The following is a 17315-nucleotide window of genomic DNA, read 5'->3' on the forward strand; positions in this document are numbered from 1 at the left end:
ATACAGGTTACATGGATTTTTTTTTTCTTCACATTAAGATAGAGAAATGTTGCAAATTCTGGAGCAACTCTCCAGACACACACACATGCATGCACAAAATCATACGGACACACAAAAACACTCATTTACATGAAGTATCCTAGAGTGGGATAAACCTTCCTTCTGGAAAAATAAGCACAAGATTTGGCAAATGATAGATCTGGGTTCAAATCCTGACTTTGTCCCTTGATAGCTTAAATGGCCTTGCTCAAATTCCCAATGTCATTCTGAGACCTAGTAATAGTACGTTCCCACACTGTTGTTTTAAAGATTATAGGAGACAAAACAAATGATTTTCCTAAGAAATTTGAGCAATAAATATTAATCCTCCCTCCTCTCCTGGAGGAAAATGGGGAGCCCACCAAAGTCTGATTCCTTCACTAATCTTTCTTCCATGGTTGTAGTGACATGTAACCTCATAAAATCTAAAGGAGCATGTTTCGGAGAAACATTATTAAGTGTGCATCACATTTATATTACTTTGAAGGTAATCTTCCTTTCTTCTTTATTTTATTTGCTTTTTTTTTCTTTTTCTAGGGGTGCGTCTTTGGCATATGGAAGTTCTCAGGCTAGGATCGAATCGGACCTGCGACTGCTGGCCTACACCACAGCCACAGCAATGTGGGTTCCGAGTGGCATCTGCTACCTACACCACAGCTCAGGGCAACACCAGATCCTTAACCCACTGAGCAAGGCCAGGATCAAACCTGCATCCTCATGGATACCAGTCAGTTTCATTACCGCTGAGCCTCAATGGGAACGCCCTCTTCTTTATTGTTATTTCTTTCTTTTCAAAAGTTTCAGAGTTCCCTGGTGGCTCTGGCATTGTCATTGCTGTGGCTTAGGTTACTACTGTGGTGCAGGTCCAATCCTTAGCCCAGGAATTTCTGTATGCAGTGGGCATGGTGCCCCCCCCAAAAAAATTTCTTTGATCAACTCCATTGCAAAACAGTATCAAAAATTTAGCAGTCCTAAACCTTGCTTTTGAAAACATTATGCCTCATTTCACAGGCTAGATAGCAATTCCAAAAAAACTGAAATTCACAAATGTGGACAAATATGAATCCAAATTTTTTGTAATGTATGATCATCAAACTAGAACCTATTTGTGGTATTCATTGATGCCAAACTACTAAATCTCACATTCCAAGTATGAGTTACAGCATTCTCCTGAAACATCTATAGAAAGGATGCTGACATCTCATGGCCTCTCAGGCAATTCAGTGAAGCTGAAACGACCTATTGGCTTGGTTCTGGGCTGTGCTTTGCCAAGAGAAGCTGCTGCAGAGGCTGCTTTTGTGGACATTTTAAAGCCTTCACAATTTTTCTTGGCCAAAAATTATGATCTAAATGTGCCAACTGGAATGGTCCCCAAATTCCAGAAAATTCGGTAAATAAAATGCAAAGCCCAAAGGGTTCACAGATGTTTAATATAATATACAATTAGGGTAGCTGATACTAACATTTTGAGTTGAACAAAGAATTCTATTTAAAACTTCAATAGGGCACTGGCTATATAAATTATTATTATGCATGCATATGAAATAATATTTTGTAGCAATTTTAAAAAGAGAAATATAAAGGCTAACGGAGAAATATCTTCAAGATATGCTAATGAAAAAAGCAAGTTCAAAACAGTGAGTATAATACTTTTCTATAAGTTTTCCAAAAGTTAGATATATAAAATGAAAGGGAGAGTTTTATATTGTTTGAAACTTTACCTTGTGCCAGTATTTTTAAATAAAATAAAAATTCGTCAAAACTGAACCATTAGAGTTATGAATATTGTAATACCATAAATAAATGAAATTTCTCATACTGGCAACTAAGAGTGATGAGAAATTGTATAATTTGTGAAAATTATTGATTCCAGTAGTTCTCAGAAATAATCTGTAAAATTAACATGATGAACTGCCAAAAAAAAGAAAGACATATCAAGAATTTAGATTTAAATTCTGTAATTCTCATAATTATTACCAAACTACCCTGGAACAAATTAAAATTTTTCCAATTTACGTATTTAGTATTTTCCAAAAGTGAAAAGCCTCAATATGTTCATTAATTTTATAATGTAAACAAAATTTTTTTGACACTTCAAAAAAACTTTAAAATGTTCTACTTTCTCTTCTACTGAAGAGAAGGAACCCTTCCCCTATCACTAGAAATAGGGATCAGTAAAAAGCTTTCAGATCTTTAGAAAAGAGCTACTGATGATGAACAAGGAACAATTATAAATCAAGATAACTCGATAACTGTTTACAGAAAGCTTCAAGCTCTCTATGTTCATTGCAATTATCTCCTTTAGAGTAAATCTTTTATTTACTTATTCATTGACTCACGTTCAACAAAAAGTAGTAAAATATCAATCAGACAATGATAACTTAAAAATGTATAAAATATACCCTAAAGTAGCCATTAAAAAGTAAAACGGAGGATTTCCCATCATGGTGCAGCAGAAACGAATCCGACTAGGAACCATGAGGTTGCAGGTTCAATCCCTGGCCTTGCTCAGTGGGTTAAGGATCCAGCATTACTGTGAGCTGTGGTGTAGATTGCAGACGCAGCTCAGATCTAGTGTTGCTGTGGCTCTGGTGTAGGCCAGCAGCTGTAGCTCTGATTAGACCCCTAACCTGGGAACCTCCATATGCCATGGGTGCGGCCCTAAAGAGATTTTTTTAAAAAGTAAAACAGAGTTATAGCTAATGAGCTAAAAAAGAGTGTAAAATGGCGTCAGAAGAATTGTTCAATTAATACAAAAAAAGGCAGAAGATATACAAAAGGGAAAAAAGAATAGATAGGACCAGGAAACAAATGAAAAAATACTAAAACCTAACAATATCAATAATCACATTAAATGCAAGGGGTCTAAACACCCCAATTAAAAGGTACAGATTGTCAAATTGGTTTCTAAAATGACCAGCTATATTCTATCCACAAGAAGCACACTTTAAAGATATAGGCACTAGCAGACCGAAAGTTAAAAGGTGGAAAAAAATAGACACTAATCAAAAAAAAAAAGGTAAAGTGTTTATATGAAGTATGTTTTAGAGAAAAGCATATTACTGAAGAGAAAGAGGATAATTTTGTAAGGTTAAAGAGTTCAATATAGGAAGTTATAATAATCCTAAAAGTTTTTGCATGTCACAACAGCTTTAAAATGCATAAGGTAAAAAGAGATGGAAGTGTAAGTAGAAATAGATAAATTCACAATTTTAGTTGGATACCATTCTCTTTTAAATTGATGGAAAAAAATGGATTTAAAAAAGGCTTTAATAGCACTATCAATCAACTTGACCTAGTAGAAATTGATAAAACATTCCACCCAACAGAGGAAGAATACACATTTTTCTCAAGTGCAAATGGAATATTTTACCAAGATAAACCAGTTGGGGTGATTGAAACAAATCCCGGTAAATTTGAAAAGATTCAAATTATACAATGTTATCTGACAAAAACTGGATTAAATTAAAAATAAATAATGGAAAGAGATTTGGAAAATCCTCAAATATTTGGGGAGTAAATAACATACTTCTAAATAACCCATGACTTAAAGAATAATTGTTTAATTAGAAAATGTTTATCTGAATAAAAATCAACACAACGTATCAAAATTTGTGGGATGCCACTAAAACAATAGTTAGGCAGAAATTATAGCTCTAAGTAAAAGATGATCCTTGAGGAAAATCAATAAAATCAATAAAACTCTAGTTATACTGACCAAAATAAGAGAAAAAATATTAATTGCCAATATCAGAGATGAGAGATGTGATATCACTAGAGATTCTATATATAGTAAAAGAAGAGTAAGGAAATATTATGGATAACTCTATGCCAGGAAATTTGACATTGATATGAAATGGGTAAATTCCATGAGAGGCATCAAATATAAAGCTCATTCAAGAAAAATAAATAACCAGAAGAACCCTAAATTGATACGAAGACTCAATAATGTGAAGATATCCTCACCAAACGACCTATATATTCACTGTACTGCTAAGAAAAAAATCCATTTTTTTAAGAAATTGACAAGCTGTCTCTTAAACTCATAAAGAAATACAAAGAACCTAGAACATCCAAAACAACTGTGAAAAGGAAGAACAGAGTTGAAATATTAACCTGACCTGATTTTTATTTCAAAACATAATATAATGCTACTGGCTGGCTTCATGTATTTGCACAAGGCTCCACTTTTAGGAAGGCTCTGTGCTTAGTGTAATGCTCTGCAGACACTACCTTGAAGTTTTTAACTTTTGAATAAAAGAACCCATATTTTCATTTTATACTGGACCCTATAAATTACGTACCTGGTCCTGGCTATAGGAATCAAGGCTGAGGTATTGGTGTAAAGATAGAGAAATAGATCATTAGATATTACAATATATTAGTATAGAGTCCAGAAATAAACCCACAAACACAACAAATTTTTGACAAAGGTACAAAAGCAATTTGGCAGGGAAAGGATAGGTTTTTTTTTAGCAAAGAATGCTATAAAAACTGAATATTCATATGCAAAAAAAACCTTTAATCCAACCTCACACCATATATAAAATTAACATAAATAAGCCTAGGCCTAATGTAAAACCTACAACTATAAAATTCCTAGAAGAAAACTTTAGAGAAAATCTGAGTGACCTTGAGCCAGGCAAAGATTTCTTAGCAACAACACAAAAAATATGATCCCTAAAAGAAAAAAATTGATAAGACTTTTTCAAAACTAAAATCTTCTGCTCGTTGAAAAAAATATTTTTTTAATTTTTTCTGTATTTTTATTTTTTAATTTTTTTAAAAAATTGTTTATTATAACTGATTTACAATGTTCTGTCAATTTCTGCTATACAGCAAAGTGACACAGTTACATATATATATATATATACACATATATTCATTTTCTTTTTTTCACATTCTTTTTCTCATATTACCTTCTATCATGAAAAATATTAATGAAAAGACAAGCCACAGACTGGGAGAAAATATTTGCAAAGCATAAATCTCATAGCAGATTCATATCTATCTATCTATCTATCTAAAGAACTCTCAAAACCCAACAATAAGAAAACATAGCCCAATTAAAATTTGACAAAATATTTGAAAGAAAATTTCTCTAAAGAAAATGTACTGATTTCTGGAAAAATCATAAAGATACTCAGTATTCTTATTCATTAGGGAAATGCAAATTAAAATCACCACAAATGACTAAAATTAAAAAGACCAGGAGTTCCCTGGTGGTTTAGTGGATTAAAGATCCAGCATTGTCACTGCTGTGGTATGGATTCCATCCATGGCCCAGGAACTTCTGCATGTTTCAGGCATGACCAAAAAAAAAAAAAAAAACAGAAGGACCAACTATAGCAAGTATTGGTGGAGTGTGGCAGATGTGGAACTTTCATACCTAATGGAGATAATATAAGATGGTACAACCAGTTTGGAAAATACTACAGCAATTTTTGGGTTTTGGTTTTGTTTTTATGGCCACACACAGAGCATATGGAAGTTTCCAGGCCACAGCTGTGACTTACGCTGCAGCTGCTGCAATGCTGGATCCTAATAACCCACTGTGCTGGGCCAGGGGTCAAACCCTTGCCTCCACAGCGACCCAAGGGGCTGCATCAGAGTCTTAACCTCCTGTGCCACTGTGGGAACACTGACAGCAATTTCTTAAAAAGTTACATATTCAATATAAATTCTAGTTGTTCCATTACCAGTACTTGCCCAAGAGAAATGGAAAAGCGTATGTCCACACAAAGACTTACACAAAAATCCTCATTGCAGCTTTATTCATAACATCCCCAAACTGAACCAAATGTTCTTTAAGCTGTGAGTCTAAACCAAACTAAGATGTAACTAGATAACATAATACCACTCTGTAATAAAAAGGAATAAATTACTAATACATGTAACATGGATGAATCTCAAAAGAATTATAAGTAAAAAAATCAGCAACAAAAGACTAATATAAAATTCTAGAGAAAGCAAAATTATAGTCATAGAAAATAGATCAGTGATTGCCAGGATCCAGGATTTGCGGAGTGATGATATTAACTGAAAGAGGGCATGACGGAACTTTTGGGGGAAGTGACAGAGCTTCTATAGGGAATAGGTTAATATTTTGTAATAACTATACATGGAGCATAATAACATTTAAAATTGTGAATCACTATGTTGTACATTTGAAACTTATATAATAGTATAAATCAACTACACCTCAATTTTAAAGAAGCAAATGGGAGAGAAAAAAGGCAAAAAAATTCTACATCATGATTTTGGCGATGGTTACATGATTACATACATTTGTCAAAATTCATCAAACTGTACATTTCAAATTGTCTACTTTCATTTCAAGTAAATTATATCTCAACAAAGCTGATGATTTGTAACAACTGCTTTTCCCCAGGAGATGATAAAATACTAGAAAAATACAAATAAATTTCTCTTTAACTGTGTACCCAAAAAGGTTATCTTCATAGACTTACCTGATATGTGGCTGGAAGAGTAAATACTCATCTGAGCAAGAGGTGATACACCAGCTCCAGAATTTCGTGTGACAGTCTCAGGTGGTTTTCTGATTGCATTTTATTTTATTTTATTTTATTTTATTTTGTCTTTTTGCTATTTCTTGGGCCGCTCCCGTGGCATATGGAGGTTCCCAGGCTAGGGGTCCAATCAGAGCTGTAGCCACCGGCCTACGCCAGAGCCACAGCAACACGGGATCCGAGCCGCGTCTGCAACCTACACCACAGCTCATGGCAACACCGGATCCTTAACCCACTGAGCAAGGGCAGGGACCGAACCCGCAACCTCATGGTTCCTAGTCGGATTCGTTAACCACTGTGCCACGACGGGAACTCCCTGCTTGCATTTTAAACTGTGTTACACACACACAATCTGAATATTCTTTCATTACTATCCTTCCATAAATATTTCTTGGTTTTAAGGCAAATAGAAAATATCTCTGCAAATCTTTATTAATGTCCCTGAAGTCTTGACAAAGCTACTGTCCTCCCTAAAAAGAGTCCTTTAGATCCAGTGGATAGTCTGTTACCTTAGAATCTGAACATTTAAGACCTCTCAGAGAAAACAGTTAAAACTTTGTGTAACTAGAACTTCAAATCTGTATATCTGGTAGGTTGGCAGGGGGTGGGGGCAGTCCATGTTTCTTAATGTTATCTTATAGCACCTCCTGGTGTTTAGATAACTGAGAGCTTAACTGAAGGCTTAAATCTTGGATGTCCTGTCTTTATTTTTCCCTAAATCTAGAGAAACTAGAATGATTCTTAATGATGAAAAGTGAGACTCTATAATAAATAAATGTATATATCATTTACAAAGAAATAAATTGAGGAATTCTTGGTTTGTAACTGCCACTTTTTTTTTCAAAATAAATAAAAATAATGCTTACTTATAAGCTAGTCCAAACTTAAAAAAAAAAAAAAAATAGCAGGAGGTACATTGGAATTTAACAAAGAGTTTTTTTAAGCCGTCCAGCCATTTCTAACCCCACATAGAATGCTCTTCATGTAAATAACTAAGCATTGCATAAAAACTAACAAATACATTGCTGTCATCATTAGCCCTCCCAAAGAGAGATGAGGATCTGTCTTTTTAATGTTATTGTGGGGCTAAGTGCCAAGTTTTCAGGCGTTTTTTTCATACTCTTTATTCTCTTAGCTGGTAAGATGACACACACCAAAGCACAGCCTCCTCCAGCCTTGGCTCTACCACAGAATGGGGTGAAAATAACCCCGGGGTCCAAAAAAAGATTAGGATGATGGACAGGCCCGCTGTCCCCATACTAAGGTCATCAACCACCGATAAGAGATGCTAGTGCTGCTTGTGCTGTGCAAGATGGCTTCTGCAGCAGCTGGACCCTCTGCTCTGTCAGGTTCTGGGCAGCTTTTAGGCACAGAGAAGGGTCAGGACTAGTCTTACCAGTATATAGCTTATAACTTGTTGAGGCTGAAAAAATGCTTCCCAAGGAAAAGAGCATGGCAAATTCAGTCATGGTTACTTAATGATGCAGAGCTAAAGTCAATGCCTCTTTCCTGACCATGCCATTTTCGCAATGACCATTCCATTTTTCCTGAACTTCTGTTAAGATAATCAGGCAAAGTAGGAGATGGAAAAAAAAAAAAATTCAGTACACGTTGTTGCATTTCAGGGATTCTGAAATAACTTGGAGGTATGAGGAGGCTGGAGAGACGAAAACTAAAACGTCTCCAGATTATCTGTGGATATCATTTAAGCATGCTGGCCCTTACCCCAATTCCATAGGTGATCCAGAGAGTCAGCTGGAATTCATGTCTCTCATATGGATACTGAACAACCCGATCAAAGGGGGAAGGGAAGCATTTATCATTAAGTTACATTAAAAAAACAACCATGTAGCTGATTTCTTGCTAACATCATCCACCTGTTAACTAATGGGTAGCATGTCTCGGTATAAATGCAATGATAAAGCTTGAAATTTAAAATTAATTAAGTTGACTAAAGTGATCTGTCTACTTAAGTCTTTTCTTTTTCAGTTTCTGCTGTTTGTGTAATATTAAAATACTTTTTTATTCTACTGGAGAAAAATCAGCAGGTGCTTTTTAATTATTCAAACTCCTCTGGATACCAAATTACTTAACGTAATTACATCTGGGATTAAAAAAATTGCTAGAGGAGTCATATCTCAATGGTTAATGAATCCAACTGGTATTCATGAGGACACAGGTTCAATCCCTGGTCTTGCTCAGTGGGTTAAGGACCCGGCATTGCCATGAGCTGTGGTGTAGGTTGCAGACGCGACTTGGATCTGGTGTTGCTGTGGCTGTGGCGTAGGTTGGCGGCTACAGCTCCGACTGGACCCCTAGCCTGGGAACCTCCATATGCTGCAGATGTGGCCCTAAAAAGACTAAGAAAAAAAAATTGCTAGTAAAAGCCATTTACAGTTCTTAGGGAATTTGATATATATTTATCATTCTGGTAAAGAGAATTGATTTCTCTTCTTGATTTACTTTTTTTTCTATTTAATTTTATAGGAGTCTAGTTGACTTACAGTGTTGTATTAGTTTCAGGTATACAGCACAGTGAATCGGTTATATGTATATACATATATCCATTCTTTTTCCCCCATGTATGTTATTACAAACTATTGAGAAGATTACCCTGTGCTGTACCGTAGGTTCTTGTTAACCATCTATTTTATACAGTAGTGCATATGTGTTATTTCCACCCTCTCAATTCTTCCCTCCCCCATTGGTTTCACTTATGGTAACCTTAAGGTTGGTTCTGAAATCTGTGAGTTTGTTTATGTTTTATAAATAAATTATTTTGTATCATTTTTATTAGATTTCACATATAAGAATTGCAGAGCAACAATCAGAAAAGATGGTAATATTTATCTTAGAAAATATGAATGTTTTCAAATGTATAAACACATGGGCTGTTTTCAACTATGTAAATTTTATCCATGAAAATCCATTTTGTTTTGTAGTTTCACCCAATTGCATAGATATGAGGGTTCCCCATGTCACCTCTGGTACAATAAATAAGAGAAAATTTTGTTCTTACTGGAGTAAAAGAATATCTTAGAACTGAAACAAAACAGAAAAAGATACCAAACATAAATAACCAAGCAGGGCATGAAAGAATGCAAAACTACTACTCTGAAAGGAAGAAAAGTCAACTTAACCAACATAATTTGCATGTTCTTAAAATTTATTTTCTTTCAAAAAGCCAGAATCTTATGAAACTGCTTTTCCAATTATCCCCTGATTTTTGAATAAACGGGGAGGTGTTTGGGATGGAAAATTTAAGTGCAGCTGTTTTGATATGAAAACCTCCACAATTTCATCCTTGAGCCAACCAATAAAGTACCCGTCAACCTTTTACAACTTCAGAAAAAGCCTCCAGCTAGCATTTCTGCCCGCCTCGATATGTAAAGGCTGCACTTGGCTGGGATTTGACTCTGGGGAAATTATTCTGAAAGGAGCAAGTTAGGAAGGTATAAGCACACAGACTTATAACACAGCAGAAACATTTGCTTTTCTGGTGCAATGAAAGAACAGCTGCACATTTCTCACGGCCCTCAATTATGATCTATGCGTACCAACAACACGCACAAATTCTGCTTTTTATATTAGTGTTCCTACAACTGACAAAAAACCTTGTGGAGAAAGGGAGAAAGTCAAGCTGTCAGCATCCAAACGGCTCACACAGAGGTGACTAGGAAGATAAAGTGTTCTCCCAAACATATGCCTGTTTGAAAATAATTTGTTTTTAGTCTAAAGCTTCTAGAGTGTATCATAAATTGAGCCATTTATCTTTAAAAGTTAACCCCTTTTCCTTGAGAACTATTGTTTCTAGTTAAAAAATTGAGCTGATTTGCTATCCTCTCTGTCTCTCTTTTAAGACTAAAATTTGCTCGCATCCAACACTGCTTTCACAAAGCATTGTTATTTTATTTCTCAGCCAGTTTCCCCTCATAAATATATTAATTTCTCCAACTGTTCCGATGTTGAGAACAGTCAACTAGAGAGGCTCTTTCAGCTCCCTTTGGGTCATCTTTAAGAAATGATATACTTGGAGTTCCTGTTGTGGCACAGTGGGTTAAGAATCCAACTCTAGTAGCTGAGGTCACTGCAGAGTTACAGGTTTGATCCCCCACCTGTGGGTTAAAGTGTTGCTGCAGCTGTGGTATATGTCACAGCTGAGCCTTGGATTCAATTCCTGGCCCAGGAACTTCCATATGCTGCAGGTATGGACATAAAGTTTTTTAAAAATGATATATCTGAAGTTCCTGCCATGGCTCAGAGGTTAACGAATCTGACTAGCATCCATGAGGATGCAGGTTCGATCCCTGGCCTTGCTCAGTGGGTTGAGGATCCAGCATCGCCGTGAGCTGTGGTGTAGGTCACAGACAGTGCAGTTGCTGTGGCTGTGGTGTAGACAGGAAGCTACAGCTCCAATTTGACCCGTAGCCTAGGAAGCTCCATATGCTGCGGGTGTGACCCTAAAAAAAAGCAAAAAAGGAAGAAAAAGAAAATGATAAACCTGACTCCCTGACTCTCGGCACGTGTTTAAGCTATTAAAGAATGTGCTGGTTCTCAAGACAACACCAGCCCATGACAAAATGAACACTGATCTTTGCAAAATGATAAAACAAAACCAATCCAAGGGGTGAAAACACAGGTTTTTTAATGTTGAATTTACACCATTTGAGGAATTGTCCTTGATACTGAGAGTATATCTTTCCATCTTTTTTACGGTTAAAATTCTCTGTGTTTTTTGGAAATGAAAGTGATTGCAAATGATAATCGTTTTGTGGGGCCATAAAAATGCTAGATATATTTTCAGATTCTGTGAACTTCTGCTGGTAGATGAAATGTAAAAATCTGAATTAATCTAAGACAAGAAGTTTCTTGACTCTCCAGAATGGCAGTAACAACCAAGAAGTGGTGTCAAATGTTTGCTCTGGCCAAGTAGGGAAGCTTTCCCATTAGCCTTTACTTATTTATTTTCTTTCTTTCTTTCTTTCTTTTTTTTTTTTTTTTTTAGGGCTGCACCTGCAGCATACAGAAGTTCCTAGGCCAGTGGTTAAATCAGAGCTGCATCTGCAGGCCTGCACCACAGCCACAGCAACTAGGGATCTGAGCCTCATCTGCGACCTACACCACAGCTTATACTAACACTGGATCCTTAACTCACTGAGTGAGGCCAGGGATTGAACCAAATCCTCATGGACACTATGTTGGGTTCCTAACCTGCTAAACTGCAATGGGAACTCCAGCTTTCCCATTAGTCTTTAGATAGGAATGGCTTGAATTGACAATACTCAGTTCAATATTAGATGCTAATTAGTTCTCCATCCTTAAAACTTAGCTCAAGTAACTCAAAATCATCACCCATTATTTTTGAGTCCAAAATCTCGCATTTACTATTGCATTTCTCATCAAACTTTGATAATAAATAAGATACTGCAAACATAAATTTTATTTCCAGGACATGCAAACTCATATCTATCAGCAGTTAGAAGAAAAGAGTTCAGTGGTGCTGGCTGAGTTTGTACACAGAGGCCTCAATCTCCTCAGAGAATCTCTGGTCCCCATCACAGTCCTTCCGCTTATTACCGGGTGACACTGGCATCTCCCCACTTTTCTACACCTTGGATTCTCCTTCCTTTTTTTTTTCTTTGTATTCTTTTCAGGGCCACACCTGTGGCATATGGAAGTTCCCAGGCTAGGGGTCAAATCAGAGCTGTAGCTGCAGGCCTACGCCAGAGCCACAAAAACAACAGATCCAAGCAGCCTCTATGACCTATACCACAGCTTGTCACAATGCCAAATCCTTAACCCACTGAGCGAGGCCAGGGATCAAACCCTAATCCTCATGGATACTCGTTGGGTTCTTAACCCACTTGAGTCGATGCCCCTTCCTTTAGATGGAGGCTGCCAAGAATAATCCTGACCCTCCTGAGAGAACGTGAACTGAGCTTTTCCTGATAAAATCTCAGCGATTGTTGTGGAAGTATTTTAGTTCTAAGTTTTAGGTCAACATGTGTGATTTAAATGATAAAAAGGTAAATAATTACCCTCAGGGACAACTTCCTTCGGTGGAGGCTAGCTTGGTATTTCGATGATTATAGGTAGCAGCATCAGAAGGGATGATGGAAACTATTGAAAGGCAAACAAATAACAGTTTCTGCACAATCTACCCTTAAGCTGCTATAACTGAGGTACTTCTATGTAAACCCACATTGTATCTGTAAAGCCAAAAACACAACAGGAAAAGCTTACGTCAACAGGATTTTATTACATCTGTGGCTCTTTCTCTTTGTTTGCTTTTGCCTCGTGAGATAGCATTTTGCCTTTTGGATCCAAGCGTTACCCATTCACTAGCTGGATTTCCTATGTTCTGCAATTCTCTGAGTAACCTCCATTAATCTAGATTCCTCAAGGGGCTATAAGGCCATTAGATCCTTTAAATGGAGAGTTGTTCTTTTATGAGCCTCACAGAGACTACACATTGAATTTCTATCCACAGATTGGAGAAAGATGTTGATTTAAAACAGGTGTAAATGTAGGCTGTTTGGGTTTCTTTGACACTTTGGTGTGATGATTAGTTTATCCCTAAAGAGCAGCATCTAGATTTTTTTTCCTCAAAACTGCCTCCTTAAGAATCACAGCCTCATTCTGTATCACTAGGAAAGAGCAGATGCATTAGAAAACATACAGCCATGTATATAGTGAGGTAAATATATGTCACATTATAGCTAAAGAAATGTCCATTTTTGAAGTACTTGAATGCAAACTAGTTAATGGGATTTTTTTTAAAGTTTTGATTCTTTACATATATTCTGTGTAATCACTCTAAAGGGTAAAAATGAGAATACCAAAATATTCTAAAACTGGTTGCAAGAATAACTGAAGTCTTAATCAGTGGGTAAGTCAGGAGGCATTTCACAGAGGTTTTTGGAACTCACTCTCCTCCTCCCCAAATCCAAGTAAAAATCCTATCTTGTTATGCAAATGGAACTTCAAACCACATACCTCCATCACCTCCCAGCCATAGTCCCCAGGCATGTTGCCTCCCCTAAGAGAAACACCACTGATTTCAGTAGGACTCTCATTTTTTTTTTTAATTTTTTTATTTTCCCACTGTACAGCAAGGGGATCAGGTTATCCTTACATGTATGCATTACAATTACATTTTTCCCCCACCCTTTGTTCTGTTGCAACATGAGTATCTAGACAAAGTTCTCAATGCTACTCAGCAGGATCTCCTTGTAGATCTATTCTAAGTTGTGTCTGATAACCCCAAGCTCCCAATCCCTCCCACTCCCTCCCCCTCCCATCAGGCAGCCACAAGTCTCTTCTCCAAGTCCATGATTTTCTTTTCTGAGATGTTCATTTGTGCTGGATATTAGATTCCAGTTATAAGTGATATCATATGGTATTTGTCTTTGTCTTTCTGGCTCATTTCACTCAGTATGAGATTCTCTAGTTCCATCCATGTTGCTGCAAATGGCATTATGTCATTCTTTTTATGGCTGAGTAGTATTCCATTGTGTATATATACCACCTCTTCCGAATCCAGTCATCTGTCGATGGACATTTGGGTTGTTTCCATGTCCTGGCTATTGTGAATAGTGCTGCAATGAACATGCGGGTGCACGTGTCTCTTTTAAGTAGAGTTTTGTCTGGATAGATGCCCAAGAGGACTCTCATTTTAATATCAAATCAACTCATCTTCTCTCTCAGAGTAAATGAGAGCCAGCCTAGTAAACTGAAAAGAGGACTTGCCTACCACAAGGGAGTTTCCTTCTAGGTCTGGCTGGGTCCCTATGAAGCCTGGGCAACTCCTTCCACCTCTTTGGGTACTAGTGTTTCCCTCCTTCTAAGCAGGCCTATTAGAATGGGTAGGTGGACTCCATACTGGCCTATGTTTAACAAAAGTCAAGTGTAAATTGTGAAGATACTAGCTGAAATTTATGAACTTGTTTGTATGAGGTAATACCCAGGCAGACAACTACTTTTAAAAATACTGTAGACTGAAATCATTCAACCCCCATACTAAAAACATATAAAAATATATGGAATCCTGATGCTTAAAAGTACTTCCTTATATAAGCCCTCACCTCTTAGTAGGGGTATATTTTATCCATTTCAGCAAGATGGTTTCCTATAAAGTCTCAGGGAAGAAATGCCATAGCCTCCCCTGACAGCACATTTTAGCACCTTCAGACTGAAATTCTCCATAACTCACTATTTTTGTGTCCTTCTTTTTGAGAGCATTTCTGTTTATATTCTTTTCCTCATTTATGAGGATGTTTGGTTTGGCAGCTGTTCCCAATTCTGTTAACTAGCTGTGTTCCCTAGCAAACCACTTAACAAAACATGTTTCTCTCACTATAAAGTTATGGCTTTGGATTATGTAATTTTAATATCATTTTTAACCTTTTCATTGTAAAATAAAATGAGAAAATCCACATTCAAAATGTGTAGCTTGGAAGTTCCTGTTGTGGCTCGGAGGTAATAAACCCAACTAGTATCCACGGATGTGGGTTTGATCCCTGGCCCCACTCAGTGGGTTAAGGATCCAGCATTGCCATAAGCTGTGGTGTGGGTCACAGAGGTGGCTTGGATCCAGTGTTGCTGTGGTTGTGGCACAGGCTGGCAGCTGCAGTTCTAATTCAACCCCTGGACTGGGAATTTCCATATGCCACAGGTGCTGCCCTAAAAAGAAAAAAGAAAAAAAAAAAAGCAAAAAGAAAAAAGAAAAGAAAATGTGTAGCTTAGTAATCAACTATATTTCAATAAAATATTTTTAACGTGTAGCTTAGTGAATTATTATAAGATTACCACCCTTGTGACCACCACTTAGGTCTAGATTTGGCTCATCTTGATCTGGAGGCCTAGGTACTAAAAAGGAAAGTTATGTAATAGTGAAATAAACACAAAATAGCCACAATAAACACTGCTATGCACAAAGGGGAAGAATAGGAGACACACTGTACTCACTGGTCCACGGTAATTCTACAATCCCACTGGACCAGAGAAGCCACCTGCCTCTATTTTTAAGATGGGTATTTTTTTTTTCTTTTTAGTGCCGCACCTGCGGCATATGGAAGACTCCAGCCTAGGGGTCGAACTGAAGCTTCAGCTGCCGGCCTACACCACAGCCACAGCAACAATGGATCCAAACTGCATCTGCAACAGCTTGTGGCAATGCTGGATCCTTAACCCACCGAGTGAGGCCAGGGATCAAACCCATATCCTCACAGAGACTACATCAGGATCTTAACCCACTGAGCCACTACAGGAACTCCAAGATGGGTATTTACTTATTTATTTATTTATTTATTTATTTATTTATTTTAAGGCCACATCTGCAGCATATGGAAGTTCCCAAGATGGGGGTCAAATCAGATCTGCAGCCACCAGCCTACACCACAGCTACAGCAAGACAGGATCCGAGCTGCACCTGCAAACTACACCACAGCTCACAGCAGTGCCTGATCTTTCAACCCACTGATCGAGGCCAGGGATAGAACCCAAATCCTCATGGACACTAGTTGGGTTCCCATAAAGCCATGATGGAAATTCCCTGGATAGTATTTTTTATTTGGCCCCAGTTTTGCTTCCTGAGAGTGGTCCTCAGTCAACCCTTCTCCATTACCTTTGGCTCACATTTTGGAATTCTTCCCTTTCCACCACCATCCTTGGCCATTCTTAAAGAGCACATGAAAAAATACATTCTCTGAGCAACGTCCTCAGCTATTTTATTGCCTGTAGAAAGCTGAGAATCATTGGTTTCCCAACATTTTAAACAGTCTAAGCTGGTACCAGTTTTACCAGTATAGTAGCAGAAACACTTTCTGGGTTTCCTCTGATCTTGAATGCAGTCTGTGTCAATGCTTGAAACACCACTACAAGAAACGCTTCTCTCTCTTTCCATACCTCCCCTCTCCCTATCCCGTTTAACTATTGCTACATCTGGCATGTCTGTCTACAGTGGAAAATGTTCCTATGATTTCTAGAAACCGTAATTCTGGGGAGTTGAGGAGAAGGTCAGCTGCCTAGATCCCTGTCTCCAACTCAGAAACAATAAAGAGCAACAAGAAGGAAAACAAAATTACACAAAAATTATGCCCTTAGCATAACCTGAACATACAGAATGCCCAATTTCCAGTAAAACTGTAAATAAAAAAGAATAAACACCCAACCCCTGTGTATGATTCCTCATGGTCCTACTTGCTGGCCAGTTTTATGACAAGCAAAGGCAGGCCTAGAAAACTTTGAAAACTAAGGAGCAAAGAAGACATATAGAGAGAAGCAGAGCAAAAAGATATATAACATATACAATTATAAATTATTATGACAACTGAAAAAATCACTGTCACATAAATGAATAAATTCATTTTTAAAAGGAAAAGATTTTCAATTTGGCTTATAGAGCAAGAGAAAATTATATGGTGTATACAAGAGACACACATTAAAAAAGATGAATCAGGAGTTCCCGTCATGGCTCAGCAGTAGCAAACCTGACTAATGTCCATGAAAATGTAGGTTCAATCCCTGGCCTTACTCAGTGGGTTAAGGATCCAGTGTTGTTGTGAGCTGTGGTATAGGTCACAAGCACAGCTTGGATCCCCTGTTGCTGTGGCTGTAGCATAGGCAGGCAGCTATAGAAATTCCAAAATTAAGGGCTCAACAAAAAAGGCCAATGGAAACAAAAAATCAGGAAAACTATGCAATATCAGCCAAACTAGAATTCAAACCTAAAAGCATTCAATGTGG

Source organism: Sus scrofa, chromosome 15, assembly GCF_000003025.6.
Source record: "Sus scrofa isolate TJ Tabasco breed Duroc chromosome 15, Sscrofa11.1, whole genome shotgun sequence".
In the NCBI taxonomy this organism is placed as follows: domain Eukaryota; kingdom Metazoa; phylum Chordata; class Mammalia; order Artiodactyla; family Suidae; genus Sus; species Sus scrofa.